Below are 14238 nucleotides of genomic sequence, written 5' to 3'. Positions count from 1 at the left end.
GTTGCTTGCTCTTTTCATGCAAAATGCAAATAAGGCACAAGGTTATGTGGTGTGCTGTGTGAGAACACTCTGTGTGATAAGCTGTATCTCTAGCATTGCTGGCTCAAAACGGGCTGTGTTGTGCAGTGCAAGAGATGAGCATTTTCCCACGACTCTTGCGAAGGGGTGTGTGAGTCTCTCTGTACCAACTGAGGAAATCACAGCGAGGGCTGTCATGAGAATTCCCCCAAGGTGAGGTTGTGCTTCTGTTTCCAGAAGCTAAACCAAGCATCAGCTGCTGTTCAGGTGAGATGGTTGAAGGCTCGCTTGGATTCAGATCCTGGAGCATGCCCAGAGGGCTGGAGAGGGCACACCTGCACACCTGGAGCTCCAGAGGTCACACTGGTGACTGGCACTGCCTCATGGTTTCCCACGCCTCAGCATCACACAGTATATGGGCTAGATCTGCTGACTGGGCATCTCTGCACAGAGATGTTCCTGTCTTCCCTAGGGGGTTGGACAGCCTTGCATATAGGGTTGTGCATAACTATAGTGACCAGTCCTTTAGCCTCATATGCAGTGGGTGTAAATACCTTAGAGTCCTTGCACTTAGTGCCTCCCAGTTTCTAGTTCCTACAGCCTCTAGGGTTCCAGAGATGCCTTGCTTATAGACGTCATTAGCTTGCTTTGTTCAAGGCAGGTAATTTTCCTGGCTGTGTATTCAGACAGTGTCCCAGCAGTGGGATCCTGGTCTGGGTAAGGACTGGCTTGAAAGAAGGCACAGTTACAGTGCAGGACATTGGCCACAGTGACCCTCTGTGTGATCCATCCTGCTTCCACACTGGCTGTTTGGACTACCACAAATGGTGGTTTCAAAAAGAGGCTTTTTAAAAAGAGCCACAAGAGAAGCTTTAATTAGCGGCAACCAGACGAGAAATGCCTCTGTATGATGACTCCTTGATTGCCAGTACTCCCTCTCCCACCACTCTGTGAGAAATCCTGCCAGTTGTCATCCTGAACTGGCAATAGCAGGAGTGTCATTAACACGTGCTAATAGCTGGCAAGTGCTGGCGTTGGACTCCCTTCTACAGAGTATACAGACAAGATGCAAATGGGCTTTGTGAGGCCCCTGGGACAGCTTCGTGTTTTTACATTGCCTTTTGTTCCAAATTGGCTTCCAGAGTTGAAACATCCATTGATTCATTCTTTCAGACAAAACATCCAAGTAAGCTCTTTTAAAATGGCAAAACAAAATGTTCTGTTTTGATCTTTAACCTGATGCAAAAGGGTTTCCTTTCTGTTTTTCAGCCCAGGGTGTCGGGGACCCTGGCTGCAGGCAGCAGTGGGATGCTCCCCCAATGACGCTGATTTGCCACGTTTCATGAGGTGGTGTCCAACAGATGTAAGCGTTATTGCTGCCATCCTGCAAAAGGTGATTTTCACAGGGGTGAAAATCGGTTTTATGTCACAAAAATGCCTTTTCAGAACATTAATGGCAAGAGTAAACAGAGTATATTTTTTCCACTGCCTGCAGAATCCAGCTTTTTATAGGAACAAGGTTTAACTTTAACCAACTTTAAAACCAACTCATGTACATTTCCTTACCTCAATTCTGCTTTAACCACAGGATAGTAAGGTAAAAAGAGCTTAACAATCCAGGTTACCTGTCTAAACTTGGATAAAAATCATCTAAGAAGATGATTCATAGGTGTTTATAGCTGTTTTCACTTTCAGGTCACAGTTGGCTAATATCGTAGCAGCAATGCTGGAGAAAAGCATGCACTGAACTTGCTGTTCTGTGTAGCAAAGACATTTCACTTGAGTCTGGACTGTGCAAATGCTTACTTTATTCAATAATTAGGGCACAGTAGAAGTTGCTGTTGCTCTATAATTCATTCAGTGCTTCATCCCATATGGGTTCTGACAGGTCAAAAACTGAAACAGATTAAATGAGGTTCAGGCATTTCCACTGGAAATAGAATAGCTCTGTCCTGATTCATCTTTTGAGAACATTGCCAGCACTTGACAGATATTTAAACAGTAAATAACGACACCTACACTGCTGTTGTTTTAAATGCACTTGAGGTATTTTAAGTTTTCAGGCCTAAATCAGAGGCTTCTGATTCTTTAACATAAATATTAAATATTATAATATGACTTTCAGTAGGTATATCCCAGGGCTGAGTGAGACTCCCTGCAGAGTGAGCTAAATTTAAGATGCTATTCTGAAAAGGTACTTTGCTGAATTTGGGCCAGAGATGGAGATGGTGCAGCATCCCAGAATCATGCCAGGTGTTGTTTATCTGCCTTCTGGGAGCAGCTACCTATCTCGTTGGTTTAACCTGTGTTCAGTTTTTGCTCAGGTAAAACTCCCCATGTTCTGTAGGAGCTCAGGCTATCCTTGTCTATTTGACAGTTAGCTCTAGAGGTTTGGTGACACATGCGATGTTTCTTTATGTTGCTGCGACAACCATATGACCAAGTGCCAACTGCCAGGCATTCTGGGTATATACCCTAATGCTTGAAAATTAAGACAAAATGTTAAAGATGGAGGGGGTTTCTATGCCATTCTCACACTGCTTCTATTTTCTGACAGATTGGTACAGAGGAGCTCACTAGGAATTGTATTATTGGGCTAGCTCGGAGACCTCGCAGTCTGTCCCGGCTCAGCCCTTTGTTGTATGAATAGCATTTGCTTTTGGTAGGAATTTGCAACAGCAGAATTCAGGCAAGTATCTCAGCGGTTGTTTCCTACCTGCCTATAAGGAGTTTACATTTTATTTTCCTTGTATTGTAATGCAAATGTAGTGGGAAATGTGCTGAGATACTGGAGGGGAAAAAGCAAAGCATGCTAAACCAGCTACTCACCTCAGAAAAATGGATGCACAGTGCAAACAGAGAACATTGCTGTGGCCTGGAAGGGTGACACTTCTGTGGTACCTGACTGTGTCAGCTCTCTAAGCTTGCCTTCACGCTAAACCTGCATTAGTCTATGTCACCCTGATGGTCTGTTTTCTAGCAGGGCTCACACCGTAACGGGATCTAAGGCAGCACATTTATTTTGCACAGCAGTGGCTAGTTATCTGTAGACAGTTGGCTACCACCAGTTGGCAAATGGGCATTCACCTGCCAAGTGGCAGAAACACAGATGAGCGCCTTTGAGACACTGACACATAGTAATCCCACATCCAGTGAGCGTGGGCGAAGTCTCACAGGGAAACTTCGAAGCTTTGTCCTGTGTATCCCAGGTCAGTTTTAGGACAGTATGACAGATGGCTTTCCCACATTCATCAAAACAGAAAACCTACCAGAAGGAGAGATGTCAGAGCAAACAACTGCCTGTTGATTAAGATTGAAGTAGTTGAAAGGTACATCTCTGAGAAGAGAAAGATGTTCTGACTTAAGATATGCTGATTTAGGCCTGTTTAGATCCCTTTTGTCTGTGAAATCTCAGATCTCGGTCTCTGTGCACACTCCTCCATCGACCCATAAAGAATTGGGTGATGGATCAAGGTTAGAAGATCATGTTGTCTAGGCTATAACTAACCTGTAAGAGGAAAGCCATATAGAGGCTGTACAATATAACTGGGGGACATTAAAGAAACATTTGAAGCAGTTTTAATTTAGACTGAAGGAGAATTAATGGCAGTGAACAGAGGGGACAGTGATTGTCTGCAATTACTATATAAAACAGAAGAATGTCCTGGTAGATGAGAATGTAGAGAATTATTTCCATAGATGATGAGTCATTAAATCATCTTACTAAAATATTTTTGACATCAAGGTCTTCATATTTCTATGTATCCATATGATTGTAGTTGCAGATATATTTAATATATATACTGCATTGTACATACGATGGTAACGTCGTATCATTTGCTAGTTTCACGAGTTAGATCTTGCAGTTATGAAGTAGATCAAATGAAACCAGAGGGCTGGAAGATCTTAACACCAAAATGTGACCTAAAGCAGGAATCCTCCCTGGCCCTGGCCACAGGGAATGCAGCGTGCAGACAAGTAGCATCCCGCCATACTGGCAGTCTGAGTTCACGTCATCAACTTTTCTTCTGACCTCTGTTCTCCCTGCCCCACTCTTTGCACCAATAGTACAGCCAGACCCTCATTATTTTTTTCACTGGACTTTTAGATATCTGTGTTAGAGGTCTGAGTCTAAATTCGTCAAGGTTCCCTTCATAGTCACTGCAGAGGGTTGGGCACCCAAGGATGTGCATTTGGCTAATTGAACTCCAGTGCTGCCATCAGGATGAGGTGTCTCGTCCACCAGAGGTGCTGAGGGTGATGAGTACAAACTCATAGGTTTAGCTGTCAGATGTCCTTCCCGGAGCCCTGGTACAGGTTCCTGCAGAGTCACAGATCACAGGTGTCTCTGTTCTAAAGGGAACAGAAGTTTAACACATCAAACTGTTGACCCATGGCCTGAATGGATCCCTAGCATTAGTACCCAGGGACCATTTTGCCTTTGCAGTCAGATCCTCATCTCTGCTAGTACACTGGGTGAAAAGTCCAGCAATAGCACAAAAGAGTAAGGAAGTCTCTCTAATAGGAGAGCTTCTAGTGGGGACTGTAGACTCACCCAATTGACAGTTCTTTCCTGGGTCCAGCTTCATAGGCACAACTATGTCTTGCAGCTCTTTCTAGAAGACAGAGGCCTGTCCAAAGTCATCCTTCCTTTTAAGACTTTTTTTTGTTAAGCTATGCTGGCACCTGTGTTTCATAGCTGCCTGTTCTACATCAGATCAAGATCTATCTCTATCTTCTCTCTCCTACAAGAAGCTTTTCAGGTCTTTGTAAAACCCTGCTGGAAGTTTACTAATAAATTGCCAGCGTGGCTGGTTGTAAAGGTGTTGTAAAACATGTTGGCAGCTACTTCACTCCTGGTGGAGCCCAGATACTGAAGATTAAACATCCTAAAATGGAATTCCTAAGAGGAATACCTTACCTAAGTCTGCATATTTGGATTCTTTCCACCTGCAATTTATGGAACAATTTCAAAACTTGGGATGAAGTTTTATGTTTATGTTTGTCTCTTTTCTGTGGAATATGAAATTTCATCTTAATTTTGCTATTTATTCATCTCCCAAAATAATTGTCACTGATCTGGAGGACAAATGTCATACCATTCATCTTCTTGTTTAGCGAAATATTTTCATTTTCTACTTTGTGACCTAATTAAAGTTGAAGTCTGTAGCCTGCCTATAAACATCCCAGAATAGAGCTGACACTCATATACAATATAATCTAGCATGTTCTCCATTTTTACCCCATATAGCATTCATGTTTTCTTTACAAATTGAGTTTTAATTCATAGTTGGGGTCTTTCCACTGGTCTGCTTTGGAAGCACAGAGCAGCGTTTTCTGCTATCCGTTGGGAGCTCAGGCTTTCTCTTCAACTTTGGGTCCTGTAAGAATCTGTTATTCAGGCATCAAATCCCTTTTTCAAAGGGGAGAAAGTACTGCATGGTTCTCAGTGTAGTCATCTGGAAGCATGGAAGAAAAGACCTTGAGCTGAGAAATCGGAGTCTTGCAGTCACAGGCTGTCTGGTCAGTTCTGCTTGCAGTGGATGATGATATGAAAGCATATCCTGAATTCCCAGGTTGATATATCTCCCAGGGCTCCTTAACTGAAACCATTGAAAGTTTAGTGTCATGGGTCTGGCTCCTGATGTGTGACGTTTCCCTTGCATAGGCATTGCAGATTCCTTCCAACAACAGATGACGAGCACGGATATTTCCAAGATAAGAACCACCATCTTTTCTTGAGCGTGCACTGCACTGTCACTGGGTGTGAACTGTGTAATGATCTCAGCAGCGTGATTCCTATCCTACCATAACACACTTCCTGTGGATCCAATGTCTGGGTCTTACCATCAGTCACTCCTTTCAAGGAAATTTCTTTTGTAGAGCCTTTCCAGCCAGAAAAGCATAAACTGTTTCTACTTGCAGTGTCTGCATCAGGCTCTCTGGGATGGAAACAGAATCACTTGTTCCCACAGTGGCAAACAAACTTGCTCCAACGCATCATGGAAGCAGAACAGTATAGGTTTATCAGGGGAGAGGCTTCTTATTTTTCTGAGGGATGGTCCCATTCACTCTGAAGACACCAGTCTGGAGCAGGAGGACTGTTCAGAGGTCATCACACTGAAATGTAAAAGTGTCCCTTCTGATAGATGGGTCTCGGACACTTGCTCCTCACACCAAGGTGGAGTGTCCCAGGGAGCAGAGGGATAAATGTACCACTTGAAGCTTTCCTGGGAAGCCTAGATCTGAATGTCATCTTCTCTGTTCTTCAAATCTCTTACTCAGCAGTAGTTTCCTACCTGTTGATTGTGATACAAAAATGATAAACAGAAGAATATTTCTGGTTTTATACCTACCATTCTGTTTCCTCCTCCACCTCTTACTCATCTGAATCCTAAAGCAATATTTAGCAGCATTTTAAATTCCATAAACATTCTCCAGCTTCCTTTCAATGACATGATAACTGCTGACCGCTTAATTACAGGGTGATGCCTATGCTATGGTATGGCTGGGTAATTATGGGGCATTTGTGGTTTGTCATAACAAGGTTATTCCTCTCCCCTGGATGACAGTACAGGTTACCCTTTGGGATCTCCTAAAGTTAATTGTGTGCTAATCCACAGCAGCTTGCTAATACTCTGGTTTTGTGTATCTAGACTTTTGAGGCCTTCCAAATTGTTTTTATTGATACAGTACTGGACAACCTAAATGGCTATGCAGTTTATGGAAAGTTTGCAGACTTCCTGTACTTGGACATCCCACATACTGCCCAGCCCCTAACATGAGCACAGTGTCCTCTGTCTCCCGCATCATGGGACTGTCTTGCATTGCTCCCTGTATCCCCTGGGGAAGCCTGGACCAGAGCGCTGCAAGTATTACTTCTTTCAGTGCAATTTATTATCAATAATCTGTCTGCTGATCCCCAGATATTAATTCTTGATTTTTTTTCATGCCTTGGAGCATGCTCTGTGACCTGGAGAGCCCTCTGGGGGACCCAAGTGTGTTTGGGGGGAATAATGTATGCAGTAACTAAACATCTTAACAACGTTCTTGGGCAACCTGAAGACCACGTGAGCACAGGCCCAATTTTCACAGCTGTTTGCTAAGGCTTTTATCCTTTTTAATCACCCTGTAAATCTACAATACAGTGAGAGCCATCTGTCTTGAGTTGTTACTCCTATAAGGATGTTTTAGATTAAATGTTTTTGTCTGTTCATCCTTTAAAACAGGTAAAATACATTATAGAGGAGAAGGTAGTCACAAAGTCACTACGTATCAATTAAGTGCAGGACTCTGTCTTCTGTCCCATGAGAAAAAAATGCACAACAAAATTTGTGATAAGGGGCCCACAGAATACCCACCCTACTGGTGACACCTACATCAAGCTGATTTTTTTCTTTCAGTGCACTTCAGCTGAATTTTTTCAAGACCTTGTTGGACTTGAATGCAAGGTCATGTATCGCTTGACTCTTCAGCAAACCCTGCTTTGAACAGCGGAGTGGTAGCAATCTAGGTTATGGGATCCAACATCCCACGCAGATGTGCTGCAGCTGAGATGAAGAGTATGAAAATGAAACATTTTTGTAATCTCTTTCATTTTTTTTCCCCTTTTTTCCTTCTTCAGCTCTCCCCTGCTCACTGCCTTTCTGTTGGACAGCCTTCTGTCTTACATACAATAGTTAGGTATTTGAACATTTCTGAACTACTAGTCCAGTCTCCTTTGGAATATACACAGAAGAACCTAGCTTAGCTTTTAGGTACAAGAAATAACCAAAATACCGCAAAGTAATGCATTAAAGAGGCCAGTAGATACCGTTTCCTTAACACTGATGGCTGCATTAGGAAGAATGGGTTCTATCGTAAGTCCAGCATTTTCAGAAAGGCAGGCACATTTGGAACAAGATTTTCCAAAAAACATGTCCCCACTTCAAATAGTTTGGGGAGTCTCATGGCAGTTCAGGGTGTTCTGCCCTATCGCCTTGCCATGACCAGGGACCACATGTGGGGTTCAGACAGAAGGTTGATGATGTGAGATAAATAATATGCCCATTTCTTCAGCCTGGAGCTACAATCTTAGTGCTGTCTCACTGTGATTTATTTGTGTAGTAACCTCTGGATGTATTGCTTCCAGTGGAGCTTGTCTGGTGGGAGTTGGAGAGTACTGCAGCTCGCCCTCAGCACCCCTGGCACGTATCAGTTTGTCTCTACAGATGGGATTCATCCTTTTAATCTTAGTTATCCCAAAGGCTCCCTCTGCCCCAAGCCTGGGATACAATACACCTCCCCGCTGCAACCAACTCCATCAGCATGGAGCTAATCCCCTCTGGATAAGCTAGAGGATTTACCTGGACCTCATGCTTCCTTCTGTGTGGTTAATGGCCGCAGAGGGAACCCGTTGCCCAAAGGTTTCTCGGCATCCCCAGCAGCCAAGTCTGCCAGACTGCCAGTTTAACTGGGAGAGTGAGTCAAAAGCAGATGGACTGAACTGCTGCAGGACACAGTGCAGGTACCACGTCATGCTGAGCACCTCCTCCACCTGGCAACAAATATAACCCAAAGCTTTTAAAAATGTATTACTTTTCCTGATCAACCTCTTCAAAAAGCAAAGGCGACTTCTTTCAAGTGTGGTAAGCACTCAGAAATGTATTTTGCTCCGGACCAAAATAAATTGTTGTCTCTAGGAGAAATTTTTATTTCTCAAACATGTTTGCTACCAAGTGGTATATTGCTGATATAAAATAGTCATGCATTGTGTGGTAATCCATGTTGGTGAAGATGATACCCCTCTGGTGAATGCAGAATGATTACATTTTGAAGCAGTGTTTTACCCTGGGGTCATCTCATTAGCCTCTGGATTGTAACACGTTGAATAATTTAGAACAGTCTCTTGTTTAGAAAAGAAACAAACCCACCAAATCCCAGCCTACTCTTGAAGTGTCCCCTCCTTCACTGTCCCAGCACAGAAAGCAATATCTGCCCAGGCTGGGAGGACCTCCTGAGCAGGAGAAGGTGAGAGTGGCTCCCTGTTGGAAGGGTTCTGTTATGGGTTATACAGAAGTAATGTCTGCAGCCTAAAATGACAGAGAAGTGTTGAGTAGCCACAGACATCAGATGCAGGAGCACAGGCTGGGGTAAAGCTTCCTCTGTCTGCAGAACTCCTGGTGAGTTTGTAGGCATAGGCAGGCATGTACGTTTCAGCTGCTGCATGGCTGCATGGTTTCTGTCCTGCTCAGGGAAACTGGGGCTAAGATCCAACGAGCCAGCTGGTTGTACCTGCTCCATGGGGTTGGGAAGCCAAAAGAAACTGCGGTTCTGATGTGAGAGGGACAGGGGGAAGGCTAAAGTTCCCCACCTCCTTCCCGCCACCTCTGTTTGCATGGGCATTTCTGAATTTGCAAAAAAACCCTATAAAAATGTTTCAAATTGTATCCATTTGTAGCTGTCAATGTTGCAGCAAATCCTGGAACAGGTAGGAGATGTGGCAGTATAGGCAGTATGTGGCAGTATAGGCAGTATGCAGCTGTCAAATGGATTAATAGCGCAGATATATAGATGAAATGTAATGAGTCTCTACATGCATTTGCCATAGTGTTGGGTGAAGCAGTGTGTGTAATGATAGCACGCCTAAGAGGTCACAGCTAGATGTGATAACCAAGAGACTTAGGATGAATGTATTCTGTCCAGTTCTCTGCTGCCCACCACATTGTGTCTGTGTCACTGCCACGTGTACAAAATGACCATGAAATGCATGGTAGAGTTTGCTGTTCCTTTTACATAAATGTGAGATATGAAGCAGAGAGCAACCAGGTTTTGTGGCCTTTAAATTATACAGAATTTAAAAAACCCCAGCCCCATCCAACTTCCAACCCCACAAAAAAAACCACCACCAAACATCAGCATTGTTTTGAAGAGAAGAACCTGCTTTAGAAAACGTGTTTACGTGTTCCATAGTGATTAGTGCTAATTTCCCCCTGCCTAAATTTTGAGCAGCATTGCAAAAGAAAGCCAATATTTCTGTGCAGCAAAAAGCAGTTCCTATGGAAAATATAGTAAATAAATCTGGACGTCTCCAAGCTGCAAACAATTTTGGGTGTATGGTGATTAGGAACAGCTGAGCTCACTTTTGTGTACAGTGATGAATGTGGAGAACTTTAATGTTTATGTACGAAAAACTGTCTTTAGATGAGGCCTGTGCCAGGAAAATGACTAAAATTCAGGATACCTGTTTTGAATAACTGCGTTGTTGATTCATTAGGTAAAGTACTCTGCGTAGCACTATCTCTGCAAGATCAGCTGCAGTCTTACCTGAAATGAATATGAATCTGAAAGCAGATGCTCCAATTCGTCCTTTTTTTCAGCATGCTTGTTGTTTCTAAGACAATGCAGAACCACAGCAGAAGTGAAATTTGGAAAATCACAGCCTTGAGGGAAACTTTCAGTGCAATTTGCACTTCTAGATCTGCAAGGGATTCATTGCCTTCCCCGGGCAGCTAATTGCTCGCAGCATCAGTGGTCCATCCGCGGATCCGTATGCCGAGAGCAATGCTGGCACGACTGACGCACCATCCGGTGATTCGCAGTGATGCTGCCAGATGACGCTGCGCACCCCAGAGCAGAGCTGGGGCTGGGCAGCAGATGGGTGCTGTCAGGCCCCGGGCCCCGTGCAGGTGCCCACACACCCCTCTGCCCAGCGCTCGCTGTTAGTGCACCGGCGCCGGGCAGAGAGGGGCCAGTGAAACCATCCCGGGCATATTTTGCTTGTAGAAAGTGAATGAATGGCTTTTACCAGGTTCATGCAGTCGCTATGTGTTTTGACCTGTCAGGAGTTGTTTCAGAACAAGTGTACTTTTTTTTTTTCCTTTCATTTTTTTTTTCCTGCTTAAACTGTGAATTCCATATCAGGTACTAACAAACATGGCTCATCTCAAAAGAATTCATAATTAACTAAAAGAATTCATAATTAACTTCCACTGCAATTTGTTTGGGTCTTTCTTTACATAAGATATAAACTCTGGTGGGAATTTGAAATGCTCTGAAGCATACACTGTCTTCTGTGTAACTGCTGCTGAGCCTACAGAAAAGCTAACCTGCTGTAACTGCACAGTGTGTTTGTATATTAGAGATCTCTGACAGACCTGTTTTTCTTTTTCTCTTTTTCTTCCTTGTCTTCTTTCTGCATTGGCAGAGCATCTTGGATTTGAATTAAAGGGTATGGAACAACCATTCATTTATTAATCAGAAGCCATTAAAAGCTGCCCACATTATATTTATGGCTTTAATGGGATGATTAAAAAATCAGCTATTCTGTTCTCTTCCCTGGCACCAAGATAGATGTTTGCATTGAAAAAAAAAGAACAAAACAAAACAAAGTAAAACACAAAAGCTAATTGCAAACCTATAAAAAAAAAGCACGTGTATTTTTAGCAGCACTTTTTTCTTTGTTTCCAGCAGCAGCCTGGTGTGTGTGGCGTGACTGGGATGTTATAATTGCCATATGTCTCCTCATTCAACATGCTTTTGTGTATTTAACTGAAAAGCTGGAGTTTGTGTCCATCGAAAAGGTTGCCAGGGGGCAACTTGGGAACGGGCAGGCATTCCAGGGACAGGAAGGCAAGTTTTAGGGAGATCAGGGCTTTTATAGAAATTGCCATCCCAGAAGCACTAACCTCCACTGGATCCTACAGAGGGTCAGGACGAGCTTTGTCGTTCCTCCTCCCAAAGGTTAGCGGCTTATTTTGGTTCTTGACCAGGAGGAAGTTGCTACAAGAAAGGTGGCATGAGACGAGTTAGTCTAGAAAGCAGTGAGCCCAGAGATGTCAGTAGTCTCCCAAGAGAGTGGAGGGTATAATGTTGAGCATCATGGCAGCAAGCTGAAGTTTGGAAAAACACTGCAGTAACTTAAATGCTTTTAAAAACCTTATCTTTGGACAATTACCTGCTCCTGCCCAGTTGCTCATAATCGTATTATTTTTCTTCCATTCTCCTCAGACTGCTTTTAGAGATGTATCAAATATCTCTTGAGTAACCTTGGAAATCAAATCCGTGAGGGTAGGTTTCCCTTGGGTGTACAGGCCAACCTTGGGGAGGGCTTGGTCAGATGAGAGCAGAGGGATTTATCTTTATCACTTAACTTAAAAACATTGACTTGGCAATGTCAACTAGAGTAGATCTTCATAGGAAGACGCTTCAATTCCATTTCCTAGAGGTATGGGGACACCAGTCTTTCACTTCTGGATCCTAGATTGTCTTCGCAGGTTCCTGAAGTGAAGGGCCATGCACTAGTTGAAGCTGGAGAAACTTGTCTCCTCTGTTTTTTTCATGCCCAGTCCATGAGGATTGGTGTGTATCCCCCAGCAGCTCTTCCTTGCTGCAGAAAAAAATGTGCATTTTGTGGTCAGGTGATTCAGAGAAAGTGGTGCTGCTAATGCTAATACACTTAAATAAACTTTAAAATTGAGGATTTTTGACATCCCTTTTTTGTTGACCTTTCGTCCTTTTCCTCATCCATTCTCAATGTCATCACAGAACTGCACACATCCTGTTCCCAGTCTGCAGTCGTCTCTTCTCTGTCATTTGTCTTTCATGCATTGCTGTGACACCCATGGCTGGACTGTGATGCTGTCGGCATTGTGTGGCACCACATGGTTTGTTCATAGTGTTTGCTGCTGTAGAGTGACGATGATGCTGATGAAGACGTGGTGTTTGTAGAGCATAGAGACACAAATGGACAAGTCCTGCTCCAGGATCTTAGCTTCTCAAAATTGTAGTGTGCAGTCTCTTTCTTTCTGTTACTGCTGGTATGGTTTTGTGTAACATGAAGATACTGTGTTATTGAGCATCAACTTTAATGATATGTTAGGAGCCAAGCTAAATTACTATCAGCAGGTCATTTAATTTTAATTTTGCAGCAGTGACGCACAGCCTTGCACTTCACTGCTTCCCACAGCAGAGCTGTCAGCTCAGGACAGAGAGGCTAAATCCGCATTCCTGATGAACTGAAACATTCCCCATGCAGTTCAGGTGAAGGACAGTCAGATGTACCAGAGTCAGGGTCCCATGCTGACATGATCACCAGAACAGAGACTGTGGTTTGAGCCTTTGGCAAAATTTTGTCATGTAGGTAGTAGGTAAAAAAAAACCAAAACAACCATAGTTCTTGCTCTTTCTCCTTCATGATTCAAAGAGGATGATTTATGATTGGGGAAAAAAAAAGTCTTTGTGGCAAAAAACATAGCTGGTGAAAAATCTTTGAAAAAATTGGCTTGATGGATGTGTCCATGGGTCCAAAATTCTTGCCTGGTGCCATCCATAAACATGACAGGATCCTAGCTGGTTACCAGATTCTGATAAAATCTCTGAAGCTTCTGTCTGAAGGAAAGAGCTGTACAGCTGGAATCCAGGTCCCAGAGGCATGCAAGAGCAAGAAAACTTGTCTGCCATGGTTGCTGATGCCTGGAGTAGGGCATCCATGCAAGGGAAACACATTGCTGAAGGAGATGTTTCACCCCATAGTGAGTTCTTTCCCCGTGCCGGCCCCACCTGGTTCCTTGTAGTAAAACACAAGGAGTATCAGGTCAGCCAGCACCCACACCCTTCCTTGTGGGCAGCTCCCAGGCCGTACAGGCTCTGGCTCTGAGGAGGCTGGTGAAGCTGCTGTGGCACAGTAACTTTCAGCCCAAGTGAGACCCATCACCTGTTGTTCCTGGTCCACACCACCGTGGAGATGGAGTCTGGGAAAGTCTCAGCTGTCTGCCTCTCTGGTCACTGGTGGGACATTGCCTGCTTGGCACCTCCACCTGCACCCTGAGCGCCTTATGAAGCCAAAGGCCAGTGCAGAAACAAAACCGATGGAAATGTATTTCTTTAAATTGTAGCTTTGTAGCACAGGCATGAAGCAAGCTCTGCTGATTATGTTTTGAATCTTCCTGAAAGGGCTGTCATTCTCAGCCCTTGTTTAGCAAAAGTTTCTTTATTCCCGTTTTGAGTAGAAAGATAAACATTTTTTCCTAGTGCTTATTTTTCTTCCAAAAATGCCTTCTTGCTCCTAAAATGGCAAGGTGAAATTGATCTAAGTATTCAGATATGTAGAATTTTTCATTTCTTCCCCCTTGCTTTTTTGCTAAAGTCTAGTCCAAGGGCTTTCTGGGACCAGATCTGTTTCTCTTCTGTTTTTGTATTTCATTGCTTGGTAGCACTGAGGATATCATATAGTCCATTCGA

The 14238-nt window shown here is 43.6% G+C and overlaps 1 protein-coding gene across 1 annotated transcript in view; it reads left to right on the top strand.

Annotated features, from left to right (window-relative positions):
- NRG2 (neuregulin 2) overlaps positions 1 to 14238 on the top strand; it is a 94193-nt gene that overhangs the window by 69353 nt on the left and 10602 nt on the right. The gene's annotated exons all lie outside the window — the stretch shown is intronic.

Source organism: Calidris pugnax, unplaced genomic scaffold, assembly GCF_001431845.1.
Source record: "Calidris pugnax isolate Ruff unplaced genomic scaffold, ASM143184v1 scaffold418, whole genome shotgun sequence".
Lineage (NCBI taxonomy): Eukaryota > Metazoa > Chordata > Aves > Charadriiformes > Scolopacidae > Calidris > Calidris pugnax.
This window is presented reverse-complemented; position numbering and strand designations above follow the sequence as displayed.